The sequence below is a fragment of the Drosophila suzukii genome, chromosome 3 (assembly GCF_043229965.1).
Source record: "Drosophila suzukii chromosome 3, CBGP_Dsuzu_IsoJpt1.0, whole genome shotgun sequence".
NCBI lineage: Eukaryota > Metazoa > Arthropoda > Insecta > Diptera > Drosophilidae > Drosophila > Drosophila suzukii.
The window spans coordinates 28,489,821-28,510,422 of record NC_092082.1 but is presented as its reverse complement, the minus strand read 5'-3'; the positions used below and the strand labels follow the sequence as shown (position 1 = coordinate 28,510,422).

At 41.7% G+C, this 20,602-nt stretch overlaps 1 protein-coding gene across 1 annotated transcript in view; it reads right to left on the bottom strand.

The window, feature by feature from the left end:
- LOC139353131 (ubiquitin-conjugating enzyme E2 G1) overlaps positions 1 to 20,602 on the bottom strand; it is a 38,171-nt gene that overhangs the window by 16,176 nt on the left and 1,393 nt on the right. The window lies entirely within an intron of this gene.

The window sequence follows — 20,602 nt, the reverse complement described above, 5'->3', positions numbered from 1 at the left end:
GGAATAAAAAACAATTTATTTTAAATCTTAATATTAGAAATGGTTGGCGCCACTGTTTTGGACGGTTTCTGTGCGTTAGAGTGGGCGTGGCACTCTAATGAAATGCTATTGCACTGCGGAAGACTCTCTAGAATCTGCATTTGCATTCCCAAATTTTCAAATTTTATAATTTCCGAGATACCAACTTTCATACGGCCGATTTTGAGCTAGCAACTTTTTATTCCAATCGTTGGGTATTGAAGACAGCAGCACATATCACATTATATTTATACCCCTTACTCGTAGAGTAAAACGGTATACTAGATTCGACGGAAAGTATGTAACAGGTAGAATGAAGCGTTTCGCAGCCCATATAATATATATATTCTTGATCAGCATAACTAGCCGGTCGATGTAGCCATGTCCGTCTATCCGTATAAACGCTAAGATCTCGGCAACTATAAGAGCTAGAATGTTGGGACTTGGCATGCACATTTTTGGACTTCCTGCGCAGCGCAAGTTTGTTTCAGCAGTGTGCCAAAACCACTCTAACGCCCATAAACGTCTATAACACTAAAACCCGTCTAGCGCTCACATTTTTTAATTCTTTGTCAAATTTCAATTAGGTTTTGTTCATATTAATCTACATACCAAAAATTATTTATATTAAAATGTTATAAGCAAGTAATAATCAATATTTGGCAATTCAACCGAGATTGCACACCACATGCAGCCAATCAGCTAGTTTCCCCAATACGCCACCAAGTCGCTACGGGCGCTATAGGCTAGATGGCGCTATAGAAGAACACTGGTGGCGCTATAGGCTAGATGTGTTAGTGAAAAAAGCAGAGCTGCTTTAAGCATATCTCCATCCCTCTTGCACTCGCTTAGGCTGAGTAACGGGCATCTAATATTCGAGGCCATCGACTTTAGCGTTTTCTCTTTTTTTATTCTAGAATTAAAACTGTAGCAGCCAGATTTGGCTACGGAAGGTAAGCAATCTAAATCGGAAATCCCAGCTTTCTAGCTAGTCCGAGATGTCCGCGTTATATATGAGGCATTCTCTGGAAAGCCGGCCATCCAAAACATAATTTGGATGCTGTATTTTTCGTTATTTTTTATGTGATTAAGGTAGGTGAAACCAAGCACAAAGTGTTCTTTGACTACGGAAAATTTTTCGTCCGAAAATCTGTAAATTAAAACTTGTTAACGAGTGAACCGATTTATGAGCAACAAAGGATTTTGTTGTAAAGGGGTTGTCGGGTCACGCAGCCGCAGCAGCCAACTAACTTCTTAATTCGATCTCTTATATTAATGGCATCGCGAAAGGTAGCTCTCTTTATCTAGCTCTCTCGTCTTTTGTGTACTTGCATTTTTCGGCCCAGCTTTCGGCTGGCTGTCCCTTTGTAAATCAGTACGAATTCTGATCTCGACATAAAACGCATTCTCGTCTCGCCTGCTGTACTCTCTCTCGCTAATAAATTGTTAACAAGCCTAAAGCAACCTGAAATTCGTATTTTAATTTAGCAACAACTAATAAAAAAGCTTATTAGTTCAACATTGGTGACCCCGACGTGATTTGTGCATAAATAATACTAAGTGCAAATCATATAAGTCTATTTATTGACTTTTTTCATTCTTGTTTCTGCGGTGCATTGGCGTAGCAACAATCATAAGGCCTTAAATGCAGTGAGCGCTATAAATAAATAGCAGTTGGTGATTGCGGAAATTTACACATAAGGCGCAAAATCAGCTATACATAGAAGCGTACATAGCCAAGTAACGGGCTGTTATTCCCTCGTTTGCTTTGCGCTCATCTTCCCGCTGGAGCCGAATTTCGGGCATTTCGTCTGCTGTTGTTGTTGTAGCCATGCCTACGGGAGCTTTTGGAGATGTTACCGCTGATGCAAACAGGGCAATATTTTTAAAGCGCAAGGCAACGGCTTTATTTAATAGAGTGGAGCGCTTAGTGGATTCCCTATCAAGTGCGGCGTTAACGTCATGCGACGAATCCGGTCTTCATGTGAGGTTAGAGTTGATTGATGAGCTTCAAGAGTCATTTAAAAAGGTGCTCGGTGAGCTCGAAGAATTGGATTTAGAGGAAATTGAAAGTGATTTAAGTGAGAAATTTGATGACATTCTCGTAACTCTGAAGTCATCGGTTCGATCCGAAATTTCAAAGCGCACCTCACAGCTTCTTTCGCATTCAACTTTTGCTGACGGCATCACTCCGGGAGTTTTCGGCCCCCAGCAGCGTCAGCCTCGACATAGGGCAGCATTGCTGCCCCCACTGGAGCTTCCAAAATTCGCTGGAGGTTATGCAAATTGGTCTGACTTTTATTCTATGTTTACCACGATCATAGATAGTCATCCGGACCTCACCAACGTAGAAAAGCTGCAGCATCTAAGATCATGCCTGAGGGACGCAGCGTTGGAAACTATTCGCTCATTGGAAATTTCGGATGGCAACTACGCAATTGCTTTAGATTTGCTGAAAAATAGATTTGATAATCGACGTTTGGTTTTTCAGGCACACATTATTGAGATCCTGGGACTAAAGGCGGTGCAGAGTGGTTCCGTCTCGACACTTCGGGATCTGTCCGATAAATTCAATGCTCATATTCGTGCTCTCAAGGGACTGGGCACGACAGAACAAATCGCAGGATGCATCATCGTCCAAGTTCTGTTCCAAAGGTTGGATCCGGCAAGTCAGGCAAAGTGGGAAGAGCGTTTAGAGGACCCTGCCTTCGTCAATTTAATTCCTACGTGGGAGTCAATGGCATCATTTCTGGAGCAGCGATGCAGGACGTTGGAGACTATGGATTTCGCCATGGCAAACTATACGCCGGGCAATCAGGTGGGAAGTAACAGAATACCCAATGCGCGTAGATCAGCATTTGTTGCCTCGAACGCTAACCCCTGGATTTGTATATTCTGTAATGATACAGGGCATTCCATTTCTTATTGTCAGAATTTTAAAATCCTGTCTCCTGCGAATAGGCTTCAAGAAGCGAAGCGGCTCGGTCTTTGCATAAATTGTCTTAAGGTTGGTCATCAAGTTCGGCAATGCAACTCTAGTAGTTGTCGTTCATGCGGATCTAAGCACCACACCCTGCTTCACCTGGGAAACTCACCTTCTTTTCCTTCACAAGAAGGAGCACAGCTTCAAGAAGCACTTCCTTCTGCTTCACCCTCTGCACTGCCTTCCACTTCGACTGCTCTTATTGCACAGGAATTTAGTAATGATATTGTGCTCTTAGCAACGGCTAGCATTTTAGTAAAAAACCGTTCTGGGGTTTTCGTTCCCTGTCGAGCTCTACTCGATTCGGGCTCCCAACTGCATCTAATAACGTCCCGATTCGCAAATCAGCTTCAAGTAAAGAAAGTAAAATCCTCAGCATCTGTAACTGGAGTTGGAGATTCCAGTTTTGTGACGGACGGTCACTCGGTCAATATTACGATTCAGTCCCGAACTTCCGAATACTCGGCCAACATTACCGCGGTGATTGCTCCGAACATAACAGAGCGACAGCCTAGCTTCAACGTCGACATTGGCAGCTGGAACATACCCAAAAATATACAGTTAGCTGACCCAAGGTTTTATGCTCCCCAGCGGGTGGATCTTTTAATCGGAGCCAGCCTCTTTTTCGAGATGTTGTGCGTTGGCCAAAGCAAGCTCCCACCTGGATTACCCCTAATTCAAAAGACGCGTCTGGGTTGGGTTGTTTCTGGAGGCTATGGCCTTTCCAATGGCTCGGTTTTAATGTCGTCTCAAGATGAACTTCTCGCTAGTAGAGAGAATAGTTTCGATCGGTTAGATGATCTTCTTCGACGATTTTGGGAAGTGGAAAGCTGCGCCGAGCCAATTATACGCGCTACTAAGGAAGAATTGGACTGTGAAGCACATTTCGTAAGACACTTCAATCGTTTGCCAGCTGGTGATTATTCTGTTCGGCTGCCTGCCAAGTTTAATCTAGATCTTTTGGGAGAGTCCTACCAGCAAGCTTATCGAAGATTATTGTCCCTAGAGAGAAAGTTGAATCGTCAGTCATCTTTGAAGGCTCAATATGCAGCATTCATAAAAGAATATCTCGATCTAGGGCATATGTCATCAGTTTCTGCCGCTGACAACGGGTTGTGCCGATATTTCTAGCCTCATCATTGCGTCATAAAGGAAGATAGCTCCACTACAAAGCTTTGCGTAGTTTTTGATGGATCGGCGGCCAGTTCCTCAGGCTATTCTCTCAACGATGTTCTTATGGCAGGCCCTGTTATTCAGTCTAAGCTGTTCCAGATTCTTCTACGGTTTCGTTCACACCCAGTAGCAATCACAGGAGACATTTGTAAAATGTACCGTTGTGTTAGGGTTCAGCCTGAGGACAGCCATTTGCAATGCATTTTGTGGAGGGACTCCCCCCAGGATCAATTGCGGGTGTTTAAGCTAGACACCGTTACTTATGGCACGAAGCCAGCATCATTTCTGGCTGTGCGAGCTATGCAACAGTTGGCAGCAGACGAGCATACAGCGTTTCCGCTTGGGGCTGAGGTCATTCGTCGCGATTTTTATGTGGATGATTTGATATCTGGAGCCAAGTCCAAGGAAGAGGCAGTCATCATTATGGATCAGGCATCAAAACTTCTAGCCAAGGGAAAATTTAAGCTTAGAAAGTGGTGCTCCAATGTGTCGGCTGTTTTGGATGGAGTTGTTGTTCTGTTGCTGTTGCTTCGTCTTGTCCAGCGCTCACATTTATGGGATGACATCAAATCATTGCAGTCAAAGGGAATGGTGCACTCCTCCAGCTCGCTCGCATCTCTTTCGCCATTCATTGACCAATTTGGGCTTCTTAGAGTGGATGGCCGGCTGAAGAATTCTTCTCTGGATTTTAATGGGCGTCATCCAATTATATTACCACGGAGTCATTCGGTCACTATTGCCATTATTACTCACTTTCATGAACGCAATCTGCACACTGGGCCACGGGCATTACTTGGCATAATTCGATCCCAACATTGGCCTATTGGGGGGAGAAAGACGGTAATGAAGGCGGTAAACAAGTGCATTAGATGCTTTCGAATGAAGCCTCGAGTAGTGGAGCATATAATGGCGGATCTTCCAAAGGAACGACTTGATGGATCTCATGCATTCGAAGTCACTGGCATTGACTTTTGCGGGCCATTTCTCTACAAGTCAGAGGTGCGAAGCAAGCCTCCAGTAAAATGCTACGTTTGTGTCTTCATTTGCTTCGCCACGAAGGCTATTCATCTGGAGTTGGTCAAGGATCTCTCTACGGTATCGTTTCTACATGGCCTCAAACGATTTATATGCACTAGAAGAAGGCCGCGGCAGATTTGGTCTGATAATGCAACCAACTTTGTTGGAGCTCGCAATGAGCTGCTCGAGCTAAGGCGTCTTTTCCTCAGCAGTGATCATCAGAGAGCTACATTGGACTTTTGCCTAGCTGAGCCTATTGATTGGTGTTTCATTCCTCCTAGGTCGCCACACTTTGGCGGTCTTTGGGAAGCGGCTGTGAAGATCGCCAAGCATCATTTCTACCGCGCTGTTGGCACTGCTGTTTTAGCCTTTGAGGAGTTGCGGACCCTGGTGTGTCACATTTCGGCGGTTGTTAATTCTCGACCATTAGTCTCGATTTCAGAAAACCCAGCTGATCTGGATGTATTAACCCCAGCACATTTTTTGAATGGTGGTCCGCCTTCTTCTTTCGTCGAGCCGGATGTGACCAGTCTTAACTTCAATCGCTTGGATGGATGGCAACGCGTGGCTTACTTGCAGCAGATCTTTTGGTCCCGATGGAAGGAAGAATACCTAACATTGCTACAACAGCGCTCCAAGTGGCGCACCCCAAAACCTGGCCTGGTTGTCGATGACCTAGTTCTGGTTAAGGATGAAAACTTGCCTCCCATGAAGTGGCCCCTCGCCAGAGTGATCGAGCTTCTCTTCGGTGGAGATGGGGTTGCTCGAGTTGCCGTTCTGAAGACAGCATCAGGAGTGACAAAGCGAGCAGTAAACAAGCTGTGTCTGCTACCCCTTAAGGATAATGTTGAAGCCCAGGCTTCCAACGGGGGGAGTATGTCGGGTCACGCAGCCGCAGCAGCCAACTAACTTCTTAATTCGATCTCTTATATTAATGGCATCGCGAAAGGTAGCTCTCTTTATCTAGCTCTCTCGTCTTTTGTGTACTTGCATTTTTCGGCCCAGCTTTCGGCTGGCTGTCCCTTTGTAAATCAGTACGAATTCTGATCTCGACATAAAACGCATTCTCGTCTCGCCTGCTGTACTCTCTCTCGCTAATAAATTGTTAACAAGCCTAAAGCAACCTGAAATTCGTATTTTAATTTAGCAACAACTAATAAAAAAGCTTATTAGTTCAACATTGGTGACCCCGACGTGATTTGTGCATAAATAATACTAAGTGCAAATCATATAAGTCTATTTATTGACTTTTTTCATTCTTGTTTCTGCGGTGCATTGGCGTAGCAACAATCATAAGGCCTTAAATGCAGTGAGCGCTATAAATAAATAGCAGTTGGTGATTGCGGAAATTTACACATAAGGCGCAAAATCAGCTATACATAGAAGCGTACATAGCCAAGTAACGGGCTGTTATTCCCTCGTTTGCTTTGCGCTCATCTTCCCGCTGGAGCCGAATTTCGGGCATTTCGTCTGCTGTTGTTGTTGTAGCCATGCCTACGGGAGCTTTTGGAGATGTTACCGCTGATGCAAACAGGGCAATATTTTTAAAGCGCAAGGCAACGGCTTTATTTAATAGAGTGGAGCGCTTAGTGGATTCCCTATCAAGTGCGGCGTTAACGTCATGCGACGAATCCGGTCTTCATGTGAGGTTAGAGTTGATTGATGAGCTTCAAGAGTCATTTAAAAAGGTGCTCGGTGAGCTCGAAGAATTGGATTTAGAGGAAATTGAAAGTGATTTAAGTGAGAAATTTGATGACATTCTCGTAACTCTGAAGTCATCGGTTCGATCCGAAATTTCAAAGCGCACCTCACAGCTTCTTTCGCATTCAACTTTTGCTGACGGCATCACTCCGGGAGTTTTCGGCCCCCAGCAGCGTCAGCCTCGACATAGGGCAGCATTGCTGCCCCCACTGGAGCTTCCAAAATTCGCTGGAGGTTATGCAAATTGGTCTGACTTTTATTCTATGTTTACCACGATCATAGATAGTCATCCGGACCTCACCAACGTAGAAAAGCTGCAGCATCTAAGATCATGCCTGAGGGACGCAGCGTTGGAAACTATTCGCTCATTGGAAATTTCGGATGGCAACTACGCAATTGCTTTAGATTTGCTGAAAAATAGATTTGATAATCGACGTTTGGTTTTTCAGGCACACATTATTGAGATCCTGGGACTAAAGGCGGTGCAGAGTGGTTCCGTCTCGACACTTCGGGATCTGTCCGATAAATTCAATGCTCATATTCGTGCTCTCAAGGGACTGGGCACGACAGAACAAATCGCAGGATGCATCATCGTCCAAGTTCTGTTCCAAAGGTTGGATCCGGCAAGTCAGGCAAAGTGGGAAGAGCGTTTAGAGGACCCTGCCTTCGTCAATTTAATTCCTACGTGGGAGTCAATGGCATCATTTCTGGAGCAGCGATGCAGGACGTTGGAGACTATGGATTTCGCCATGGCAAACTATACGCCGGGCAATCAGGTGGGAAGTAACAGAATACCCAATGCGCGTAGATCAGCATTTGTTGCCTCGAACGCTAACCCCTGGATTTGTATATTCTGTAATGATACAGGGCATTCCATTTCTTATTGTCAGAATTTTAAAATCCTGTCTCCTGCGAATAGGCTTCAAGAAGCGAAGCGGCTCGGTCTTTGCATAAATTGTCTTAAGGTTGGTCATCAAGTTCGGCAATGCAACTCTAGTAGTTGTCGTTCATGCGGATCTAAGCACCACACCCTGCTTCACCTGGGAAACTCACCTTCTTTTCCTTCACAAGAAGGAGCACAGCTTCAAGAAGCACTTCCTTCTGCTTCACCCTCTGCACTGCCTTCCACTTCGACTGCTCTTATTGCACAGGAATTTAGTAATGATATTGTGCTCTTAGCAACGGCTAGCATTTTAGTAAAAAACCGTTCTGGGGTTTTCGTTCCCTGTCGAGCTCTACTCGATTCGGGCTCCCAACTGCATCTAATAACGTCCCGATTCGCAAATCAGCTTCAAGTAAAGAAAGTAAAATCCTCAGCATCTGTAACTGGAGTTGGAGATTCCAGTTTTGTGACGGACGGTCACTCGGTCAATATTACGATTCAGTCCCGAACTTCCGAATACTCGGCCAACATTACCGCGGTGATTGCTCCGAACATAACAGAGCGACAGCCTAGCTTCAACGTCGACATTGGCAGCTGGAACATACCCAAAAATATACAGTTAGCTGACCCAAGGTTTTATGCTCCCCAGCGGGTGGATCTTTTAATCGGAGCCAGCCTCTTTTTCGAGATGTTGTGCGTTGGCCAAAGCAAGCTCCCACCTGGATTACCCCTAATTCAAAAGACGCGTCTGGGTTGGGTTGTTTCTGGAGGCTATGGCCTTTCCAATGGCTCGGTTTTAATGTCGTCTCAAGATGAACTTCTCGCTAGTAGAGAGAATAGTTTCGATCGGTTAGATGATCTTCTTCGACGATTTTGGGAAGTGGAAAGCTGCGCCGAGCCAATTATACGCGCTACTAAGGAAGAATTGGACTGTGAAGCACATTTCGTAAGACACTTCAATCGTTTGCCAGCTGGTGATTATTCTGTTCGGCTGCCTGCCAAGTTTAATCTAGATCTTTTGGGAGAGTCCTACCAGCAAGCTTATCGAAGATTATTGTCCCTAGAGAGAAAGTTGAATCGTCAGTCATCTTTGAAGGCTCAATATGCAGCATTCATAAAAGAATATCTCGATCTAGGGCATATGTCATCAGTTTCTGCCGCTGACAACGGGTTGTGCCGATATTTCTAGCCTCATCATTGCGTCATAAAGGAAGATAGCTCCACTACAAAGCTTTGCGTAGTTTTTGATGGATCGGCGGCCAGTTCCTCAGGCTATTCTCTCAACGATGTTCTTATGGCAGGCCCTGTTATTCAGTCTAAGCTGTTCCAGATTCTTCTACGGTTTCGTTCACACCCAGTAGCAATCACAGGAGACATTTGTAAAATGTACCGTTGTGTTAGGGTTCAGCCTGAGGACAGCCATTTGCAATGCATTTTGTGGAGGGACTCCCCCCAGGATCAATTGCGGGTGTTTAAGCTAGACACCGTTACTTATGGCACGAAGCCAGCATCATTTCTGGCTGTGCGAGCTATGCAACAGTTGGCAGCAGACGAGCATACAGCGTTTCCGCTTGGGGCTGAGGTCATTCGTCGCGATTTTTATGTGGATGATTTGATATCTGGAGCCAAGTCCAAGGAAGAGGCAGTCATCATTATGGATCAGGCATCAAAACTTCTAGCCAAGGGAAAATTTAAGCTTAGAAAGTGGTGCTCCAATGTGTCGGCTGTTTTGGATGGAGTTGTTGTTCTGTTGCTGTTGCTTCGTCTTGTCCAGCGCTCACATTTATGGGATGACATCAAATCATTGCAGTCAAAGGGAATGGTGCACTCCTCCAGCTCGCTCGCATCTCTTTCGCCATTCATTGACCAATTTGGGCTTCTTAGAGTGGATGGCCGGCTGAAGAATTCTTCTCTGGATTTTAATGGGCGTCATCCAATTATATTACCACGGAGTCATTCGGTCACTATTGCCATTATTACTCACTTTCATGAACGCAATCTGCACACTGGGCCACGGGCATTACTTGGCATAATTCGATCCCAACATTGGCCTATTGGGGGGAGAAAGACGGTAATGAAGGCGGTAAACAAGTGCATTAGATGCTTTCGAATGAAGCCTCGAGTAGTGGAGCATATAATGGCGGATCTTCCAAAGGAACGACTTGATGGATCTCATGCATTCGAAGTCACTGGCATTGACTTTTGCGGGCCATTTCTCTACAAGTCAGAGGTGCGAAGCAAGCCTCCAGTAAAATGCTACGTTTGTGTCTTCATTTGCTTCGCCACGAAGGCTATTCATCTGGAGTTGGTCAAGGATCTCTCTACGGTATCGTTTCTACATGGCCTCAAACGATTTATATGCACTAGAAGAAGGCCGCGGCAGATTTGGTCTGATAATGCAACCAACTTTGTTGGAGCTCGCAATGAGCTGCTCGAGCTAAGGCGTCTTTTCCTCAGCAGTGATCATCAGAGAGCTACATTGGACTTTTGCCTAGCTGAGCCTATTGATTGGTGTTTCATTCCTCCTAGGTCGCCACACTTTGGCGGTCTTTGGGAAGCGGCTGTGAAGATCGCCAAGCATCATTTCTACCGCGCTGTTGGCACTGCTGTTTTAGCCTTTGAGGAGTTGCGGACCCTGGTGTGTCACATTTCGGCGGTTGTTAATTCTCGACCATTAGTCTCGATTTCAGAAAACCCAGCTGATCTGGATGTATTAACCCCAGCACATTTTTTGAATGGTGGTCCGCCTTCTTCTTTCGTCGAGCCGGATGTGACCAGTCTTAACTTCAATCGCTTGGATGGATGGCAACGCGTGGCTTACTTGCAGCAGATCTTTTGGTCCCGATGGAAGGAAGAATACCTAACATTGCTACAACAGCGCTCCAAGTGGCGCACCCCAAAACCTGGCCTGGTTGTCGATGACCTAGTTCTGGTTAAGGATGAAAACTTGCCTCCCATGAAGTGGCCCCTCGCCAGAGTGATCGAGCTTCTCTTCGGTGGAGATGGGGTTGCTCGAGTTGCCGTTCTGAAGACAGCATCAGGAGTGACAAAGCGAGCAGTAAACAAGCTGTGTCTGCTACCCCTTAAGGATAATGTTGAAGCCCAGGCTTCCAACGGGGGGAGTATGTCGGGTCACGCAGCCGCAGCAGCCAACTAACTTCTTAATTCGATCTCTTATATTAATGGCATCGCGAAAGGTAGCTCTCTTTATCTAGCTCTCTCGTCTTTTGTGTACTTGCATTTTTCGGCCCAGCTTTCGGCTGGCTGTCCCTTTGTAAATCAGTACGAATTCTGATCTCGACATAAAACGCATTCTCGTCTCGCCTGCTGTACTCTCTCTCGCTAATAAATTGTTAACAAGCCTAAAGCAACCTGAAATTCGTATTTTAATTTAGCAACAACTAATAAAAAAGCTTATTAGTTCAACAGGGGTTTTCAAATTTTAAGTTAACATTTTATTCAGGACAACAAAAAAATTTTTTTTTTAATTTTTAAAAATCGTAAACTTTTTCTTTTTGATACCTAACAATCCTGTAAAGGGAATTTTGGCTCAGCCATATTTGTAAAAGTTATACATAAAAATCCAGACCATTTAAAAACTAGCTATCAGATTGCCCCTAATAAATATCCTTCATATACAGCTGCGGTCAAAATAATAGTAGTGCCCACAGAGGCTTTTGAGTAACCCCGAAAAATAACTGTAGAAATGTTTTTACAATTTTTTCTTTAATTTTCATTGAAACTTAACTAATAGTAGCTAATAACAATAAACAACAACTAAGGATAGTTCAAAGGATTTTTCCAAAAAAAATAATATTGTGAACTTTTATACATTTATTTATATTTATACATCTGCACCATACGTATGACTCTGCCTCAGTTTGTGTTTCTTTTGCTTGTTATACCCGTTACTCGTAGAGTAAAAGGTTAAGTTGTATTCGGGGGAAAAACATGTAACAGGTAGAAGGAAGCGTTTCCGACCCCATAAAGTATACTTATTCTTGATCATGATCACCACCCAAGCCAATATAGTCATGTCCGACTCTCCGTCTGTCCATGTGAACGCTTCGATCTCGGAAACTATAAGCGCTAGAGTTGAGTTTTCAAATTAAGATTTCTTTTCTTCGTAGGCAGCGCAAGTTTGTTACGCGAAAATGCCTCAACCACTCTGGCGACCAAAAACCACCCAAAACTGTGACTCCCACAGTTTAAGTGCTACAAAATATTTTAACTTAAATGTATTGTTCTCGTCATTAAAAAAATTGCCAAATTTAAAATGGAATGTATTGGTCTCCTCAATACCTATTGATTGACCCACAAAAAAGTTTTCCACACCACACTTAGACGCCTTAAACAAAAAGCCAGATGTTGCCGCAGCTCTGGCGAAGCACTACGGCTTCGACGAGGGAAAGGTCAAAGTACGGAGCATCCGCCCCGGCTACTCAGAGTCCCAGATAGCAGTGATTAGCCTACCACTTAACTTTAAGAACAAGGGGATCAAGGGGGTCGAGGTCCAAATCGGCTGGACCATTTGACGGATAAGAGAGCGGGGAGGCGAGGGCGACAAGGCCACCCAGTGCTCCAAGAAACCGGAGTGTTTTATTTGTGCAGAGCTTTGGGCCGAAAGGAACCCCCAGGCTGGTACCAAGAAATCCCCGCAGAGGACCAGTGGGGCCGGCCCCCAATTGTGTCATGCAACTGATTAAACTCAACCTGAGTGACTTCAGGGCGGCGCAGGATTTGTTACGCAAACAAACGAAAACAAGAAAGAACGACTATAGCGAGTGTCTCGAATATCAGATACCCGTTACTCAGTTTTTATACCCGTTACTCGTAGAGTAAAAGGGTATACTAGATTCGTCGGAAAGTATGTAACAGGCAGAAGGAAGCGTTTCCGACCCCATAGAGTATATATATTCTTGATCAGGATCACTAGCCGAGCCGATCTAGCCATGTCCGTCTGTCCGTCTGTCCGGATGAACGCTGAGATCTCGGAAACTATGAGAGCTAGGCTATTGAGATTAGGCGTACAGATTCCTGAGCCTCTTACGCAGCGCAAGTTTGTTTCAGTAGACTGCCACGCCCACTCTAACGCCCACAAACCGCCCTAAAATGTAACTCCTACAGTTTTGATGCTAGATAGAAAATTTTAACTGAAATGTATTAGTCTTGTCAATACCTATCGATTGAAAAAATTTTGCTACGCCCACTCTAACGCCCACAAACCTCAAAAGAAAAAAGCTATGACGTCAGAGCCAGACAATACGAAATGTTTTTACGCGTGTATGTGTGTGTATGTAAATAGTTGCCGGCCGAACTTAGCGGCAAAGAAAAAAGCCCTGCCGGCGCTCAGAGAGAGCAAAGTGCGCCGAGAAATGAGAGCAAGGGAGAGAGAACAAAGTGCTCGGCTAACTTATTTTAATGTTTGTTATCTGAGTAACGGGTATCTGATAGTCGAGGTACTCGACTATAGCGTTCTTCCTTGTTAAATTTAGAATTGATTAAAGTTAAGTTAAATGTTAAAGATGACCGCTTTAAAATTTAAATACGCTTCGAAGATTATCAACAATTCGCAATAGGCAGATAAGCAAAAGTTTCGCATTCGAGAGTTAGTCGTAGACTAATGCGAAAACAGTGCAAAAATTTTTAGTCCGGTTTTTGGACGTTAGAGTGGGCGTGGCACATTGCTAAAATAAACTTGCGCTGCTTAGTAAACTGTAGAATATGCATACCTAATCACAACTTTCTAGCTTTAGTAGTTTCCGAGATCACAGCGTTCATACGGACGGACAGACGGACATGGTTAGATCGACTCGGCTAGTGATCTTGATTAAGAATATATATACTTTATGGGGTCTTTTTATGAACGACGATTTGCTAGCTAACAAGCAAAATAAAATCTCCCAGGGGAACTACTTGCCCAGTTTCCCAGGACAAAGGGGTAATATTGCAAAGGAGCAAAACCAATTGGGGAAAAAGGTACAACGGGGTAACTTGATAACGAGGAAAAGGGAGCGAAGGAATATCGGAGAAAATAGGCAAACAACTTTAAAATATTTTATGCAGTCTTAGATCAGCGAAAATAAAAACAAAAATCCAATTTTTTTATGTTTTTACCAATAATTTTATGGAGAGTGTTAAATCTTTCTGATAACGTTTAAGAACAGTTTCTTAAACGCGGATAAGGTCGCAGCGGAAAGGCTAATAGGTTTATAAAGGAATTTAAACAAGTCAAGAAAGAAAGCTAGCTTTGGCAATACAAACTATATTTTAAGTCTTTATATGGGAGCAATATGTATGGGCAATTCGAGGGTGTCGCTCTGGACGTTCGCACACATTTTTTTTGATAAGCAAACAATGAGTTTTCATTGTGCACACTTTTAAAATTAAAAAAAAAAATTTGAATTTAGTAATGGGGCGTCACAGGTTTACGCGGTTTGTGGGCGTTAAAGTGGGCGTGGCAAACTTTTTTTGGGTCAATCGATAGGTATTGACTAACCTAATACATTTCAGTTAAAATTTTTTATCTAGCATGAAAGTTGTGGGCGCCACAGGTTTGGGCGGTTTGTAGGCGTTAGAGTGGGCGTGGGAACATTTTCTTGTGTCAAATTATGGGTATTGACAAGAGCAATACATTGTCCTAATTAAATAATTTATTAGTTGTTCGTATCCTAATATTGTAGCATTTATATTTTCTGAAAGCACAGCGTTTCTACGGACATGGATATTAAGTATACCCTTTTAATCTTCGAGTAGCGGCTACAATAACCTTTAAAAAAATCTGCGGGCGCAACAGATTTTTAGCGTTAAGGGCGTTAGAGTGGGCGCGACCAGCTTCTTAAGGTCAATTAGCATAACGACATACATACATAGATGCATCATATATAATTTTCATTAAAAATTGTGGGAGCCACATTAGCATTACAATCTTCGGCTCCGTAGAAACCCCTGAAATCTGTTGCTTAATCCCAACTTTGTCTTGTAGTTTTCGAGATCACAAGGCTTACATGGATGAATAAAAATGATATATACCTAAGTTCGGAATCGAAATGATTTATTTATGCAATTTCTGGTGGTCACTGACCTGTACCCGGTAGTTATACTAGTAGATCAGCTCGCAGTGAAGGTGAAATTGAAAGGATTCGACCTGCCTTTATGGACACCCAGTCATTCATAAAATGGCTGGGATGCAAGAAAGCGAAACCGGTCCTCGTAAGGTGAAAATAAAAGTGGGAAGTACCTTAAGTTCGGACATATCGCATCCAACTGTGCCAGCACGACTGATAAGACCAGATTCGTTGCGAGGAAATGGGAGGACAGATACCCCAAGGCGAGAAACTATCAGGCAGGTAGCCGGCAGTGCCCGCACGCAACGCAACCCGTACGCAAGCACAAAGAAGGCAAGTGATTCAAATTAACTGAAGGCACTGTAAAGCGGCGTAGGACCTCCTCCAGCAAACTATGCTGAGTGAACCATACCGGACTAGATGCGACGAGGACTGGCAACGGACATATCTGATAAAGAGAGATTTGCGCTTATCCAGGAGGTTCGGAGAGCTAACGGCTTGGCAGCGGAAAGGTTGGGTTGATAGAGTGGCTATCGTAGCCTCCCGTTAAAGTCATTTGAAGCCATAGTAGGCGACCCATGGCGGCGGGCGACTTCAAGTGAAGATTGGACTAAGGGACGAGTCCGTAAGGTTCTTGAAGGTTTTCATGCCAGGCAGCAAGGCGGGTGTACTCTCCAGCTTGTCCCTAACGTGGGACGTCACGCTGCTGCCGTGCTTATCAAGGCCACGCCCACAAACCGCCCAAACCTGTGGCGCCACACCTTTCATGCTAGATAAAAAATGTTAACTGAAATGTATTAGTCTAGTCAATACCTATCGATTGACCAAAAAAAAGTTTGCCACGCCCACTCTAACGCCCACAACATTTTAACTAAAATGTATTAGTCTCGTCTATACCTATCGATGGACCCAAAAAAGTTTGCCACGCCCACTCTAACGAGACCAATACATTTCAGTTAAAATTTTTTATCTAGCATAAAAATTGTGGGCGTCACAGGTTTTCGCGGTTTGTGGGCGTTAGAGTGGGCGTGGCATATTCGCGTAACAAATTTGCGCTGCGTATAAGGCTACGAAATCTAAATCTGAAATCCCAATTCTCTATCTTTGATAGTTTCCGAGATATCCACGTTCATATTAACGATTTTTTGAAGTTTGTGGGCGGTTTATGGGCGTTAGGGTGGGCGTGTCAAACTTTTTTTTGGGTCAATCGATAGGAATTGATGAAAACATTACATTTCAGTTAAAATTTTTATTCTAGCATCAAAACTGTAGGAGCCACAGTTTTGGGCGTTTTGTGGGCGTTAGAGTGGGCGTGGCACTCTACTGAAACAAACTTGCGCTGCGTAAGAAGCTCAGGAATCTGCACGCCAAATCTCAATAGCCTGTTTCCCATAGTTTCCGAGATCTCAGCGTTCATCCGGACAGACAGACGGACAGACGGACATGGCTAGATCGACTCGGCTAGTGATCCTGATCAAGAATATATATACTTTATGGGATCGGAAACGCTTCCTTCTGCCTGTTACATACTTTCCGACGAATCTAGTATACCCTTTTACTCTACGAGTAACGGGTATAAAAATCCAGAACAATCCTTTATTTGTAATGCATATCGAAAACAAAAATAATTTTTTTATTGGAAAAAAATTTTTGGCTTTAGATGTTTAACATATAAAAACTATCTCAAAGCAAAAAATAAGTGTGCTATGTATAAGTGTAGCCAGAGCATACAAATTTATCTCACCATTCCATTGGCTACGCATTAGGATCTGATGTATCTTCCCGGTGGCCCCAAACAATTCATTTTAATTCAAATCAAATTTCAACTGTGCATTTATTAAAAATATAGTTTACACTGGGCGGCATAAGTATTTTGACGTAACAAAAGTTTAATATAATTATAATTTGAACTTACTTCTTGTAAACTTTGGCATCAATGGAAAAGTAATTTAAATGCCGTTTGAATGATGGAATACTTTTCTTAACCCATTATGTACTTATTGAAACTTTCGAATTTGTGTGAAAATCTACTTTTTAAACTTTTTCCCTCGTCTTGAAAACTTAAATTTTTTGATGCAAAAAGTTCCTCCAAACAAAAATAACACTAACTGCAATAAAATCATTTTGCTTGTATTTTAAATGATTTTTTGAAGGTAGCAATGTACAAAATTGAAAAAATTTGTATGAAAAAGAGAAAAATATGGCTCAAATGCATATATGCATATTCGAAAAATCATTAAACAAATAAGGGCATATCCGCCAAATGGCCAACCAGGACCGAATCAAAAAAGTCTTCATAATTATCGTACTTTTTGCGTTTTTTCATAAATAAATGCCCATATTTTAGAAATACTGTGGAACTAAAGCATATTTCTTTTATTTTGTTGAAGAAATTTCCCTTAAAACTAAATAAGTGTACTTTTTTAATTTTCAGCTACTTTTAAAGGCATTTTTATGTTTATTTATGATTTGTTTACACATTTTCTACCAAATCTCTTTATTCCAATCTAATAAGAAGATAAAAATCCAAAGAGTGCGAAAAAATGTTCAATTAACTGTTAATAAAAACAAAGGAAAGATCGTACGTTCGCGACCGGTACTTTATTCAATAAAAAAATACAAATGGAGACATTTCCTTGGGAACAGACTCGATAGAAAGTTACATGATTCCATTTTAAAAGTAAAGTTATTGCTTTAGAACATTCCGTCCCAATTCGAAGATTTTTACATTTTACAATATTATGAAAATGATAGCTCAATAAACACCATCATTAACACTAAGCGAAGAGCTAACAAAATGCTATCGAACAGCAAAAAAAAGTTCAGAAAACGTTTATTTTCTTTTTTTTAATTTGCACTAAATGCGTACGAACGTACGTTGGCGACCCCTGGAAATGCCCATGAGCAAAATGATTTTTCAAACAATTCTTTCTTCAGTTACTATTATTTTTGTTTAAAGAAACTTTTTGCATTAAAAAATTTAAGTTTTCAAGACGAGGAAAAACGTTCAAAAAGTAGATTTTCACACAAATTCGTCCTTTTCAATAAGTACTGAATGGATTAAGGAAAGTATTGCATCATTCAAACGGCATTAAAATTACCTTTCCATTGATGCCAAAGTCAAAGTACTTATGCCGACCAGTGTATATCGTCTTAACAACGCCGTTTTGGCCCGCCGATGAAAATTATACACAGGGGCAACTGGAGAAGGTGCAACGCCATATGTGGAATATGAAAAAGGCAAAGGGATAATTATTAAATACAGTTTCTTAAAATAAAAATTAACTGGCGAAAAAACCCACATAACATTGCCCACTTTTTTAAAGTAAAAAAAAATAAAAATCGCTCTAGTCGATATCATCGACAATCAAACACCCAATCCTCAGCTCAGGGGAGTGAGAGGGAGATTGAGATATGCAGCAATGCGACTGTTCACAGTTCCACAACGGCGCCACCTAGCGTCGACAATTTATGGCATGAAAATAGGTACTATAATCAAAAAAAAAATGCATTTACACTTTCACAATGTCTTTAAAAATATGACAGCTGGACAGGGTTGATCGTGGGCGTGGCCGCTGAAATAAACTTTCGCCGTCTCAGAACCTCAAGAATCTGCATGTCAAATACCAACTTTGTACCTTTTATGGTTTTCGAGATCTCCGCGTTCATACAGAGGAACAAGCAGACAGACAGACGGACATGGCTAGGTTCGACTCGGCTTGTGTTTCTGATCAAGAACTTTATGGGGTCGGAAACACTGCCTTCTACCTGTTACATACTTTCCGACGAATCTAGTATACCCTTCTACTCTACGAGTAACGGGTATATTTACGAAAGGTCTGTTTTTTGGACTTTAAAATATATCAAAAACTCTTCTACTGAGAAAACTTTTTCGGAGACACCAAAAAAAAGTAATTAACCGGTATAACTGGTGGCAGGGTCATCAGAAGATTATATTGTACATTATGTATGTTAGTGTATCTCAAAACATACTACTTAAGCAAAAGAATTGAAAAACAAAAAAAAATGTTCGTTTTTTAATTTAGTAAAGAGCAATATTTTTCAACATTTAAAAATAAACAAAAGCCAATTTTTGTAACCTTATATTGCTTTAAATAAATGCAAAACGTGTGTTGGCTTACATTTTTTCATATCTCGAAAGGATCACATAAAAGGATAATTACAACCCTCAGATCTACTCAGCACTGAGCTAAGTTTAGGGTATGAAGGTCTTTGGCAAGGATACTTACCCAGTAGCCTTCCGAAAGGCCATGTCAAGTGCTACGTACAAGTTTTTGCGGTTAGAACAAATCGGTTAAGTTTTAACGAAATAGCTATTAAGAGCACAAGTGTGCCAAAACTTTTGTGCGGCTAAATCTTCTCATATTTTGGTTTTTTAATTTTTAAATTTAGTTTTAAGAGATAATTCAATGAAACAAAATTAATTTGATTGGTAAATATTCCCATTATCCAAAATAATGTTTTTTAATTTTATAACACATTTATAAAGGTAGAAAAGCGCAATTAAAGTTTAAGATACTAGAGGTGGAGAAAACATCGCTTTTCCGATGTTTTAACAGGCAAACATCGATGTAACATCGAACAACATCGATGTTTCTGCACCTCTACAAGATACTCTTCAGTTCTGCAGTAGGGACGTGGTGACATGGCTCAAGGCAAAAAGCTTTTTTGTTTTTTTTTTCTGTGCCTTAAACGCTATGCCGCTGTTGACGTCAGCAGAGAAGTCGGCGCAGCGTAGAAGACTGCCTACGAAAACGATCGTGCAACAAAGAGAGGCAGATATTCGGAAGTTCCCTCTCTTTCGTTGTCTTATAATCTGCCTGCACTCGGCGCTCTCAGAGACAAATTTCGGCCGATCCGTTATTTCTTTTGCGTCTCTCCGTTATGTTCTGCTAGCGACTAATATTTCGGCGGAAAAATTTACGTGGCGCAGCGACATGTGAATGTCCTAATATTTTAGGAGCATTATTGTATATCGAAAAAAAATAATATTGTTTTATAAAAATAAACTATTTGATTATAGTAAAATTAAGTAAATTGAATTTACTTATAATGTTATGTTTACTTATTATACATTTTTATTACAATATAATTTTTTAGTTTAGTTTTACAAATTTAGTCCGTTAATATTGATTTAAATAGTTAAAACATTTTAATATAACCATTTTTAAAAAATTCGTATTGTATATTTTACTTAAGAAGTAAAAATAATACAGTCGGATATTTTTCGCTTTAGAAAGGGTATAGGTGCAGTTGCACGCGGCAACAGCGAAGAGAAAACAAAAGAAATTAAGTAAAGGGATGAGAGGAAGACTTCATTATTAGTTCATTATAGTTATTGAAAGGGAAGCAAGCCATTTAAATTGTGTGAAACACAGCTCTAAAAGGTAAATATGCAAACAAACAAATAAAACGCATTTTTTTAACATATGCCCATACATTTTTTCAGGAGCGTTGGCCAAGGATTCAGAGTACCCGGACAAAGGTTTAAGGAAGGCGATGACCAATGTAAAAGCAAATTAACGTAACATAAAACTAGGATTACTAACCATAATTTTCCTTTAACAGAAAACCTAAATAACATTGTTAAATTAAAATAAATGTAAAAGTAAACAAAAATTTATGTATTTTAAATTCTATAAGTGAAAACTCATGGGAAAAATGCTGATTTTCACAAGTGATTTCACTTGGGAAGTGTCACCGGCCAGTGATTTCATAAGCGAAAACTCATTGAAAAAT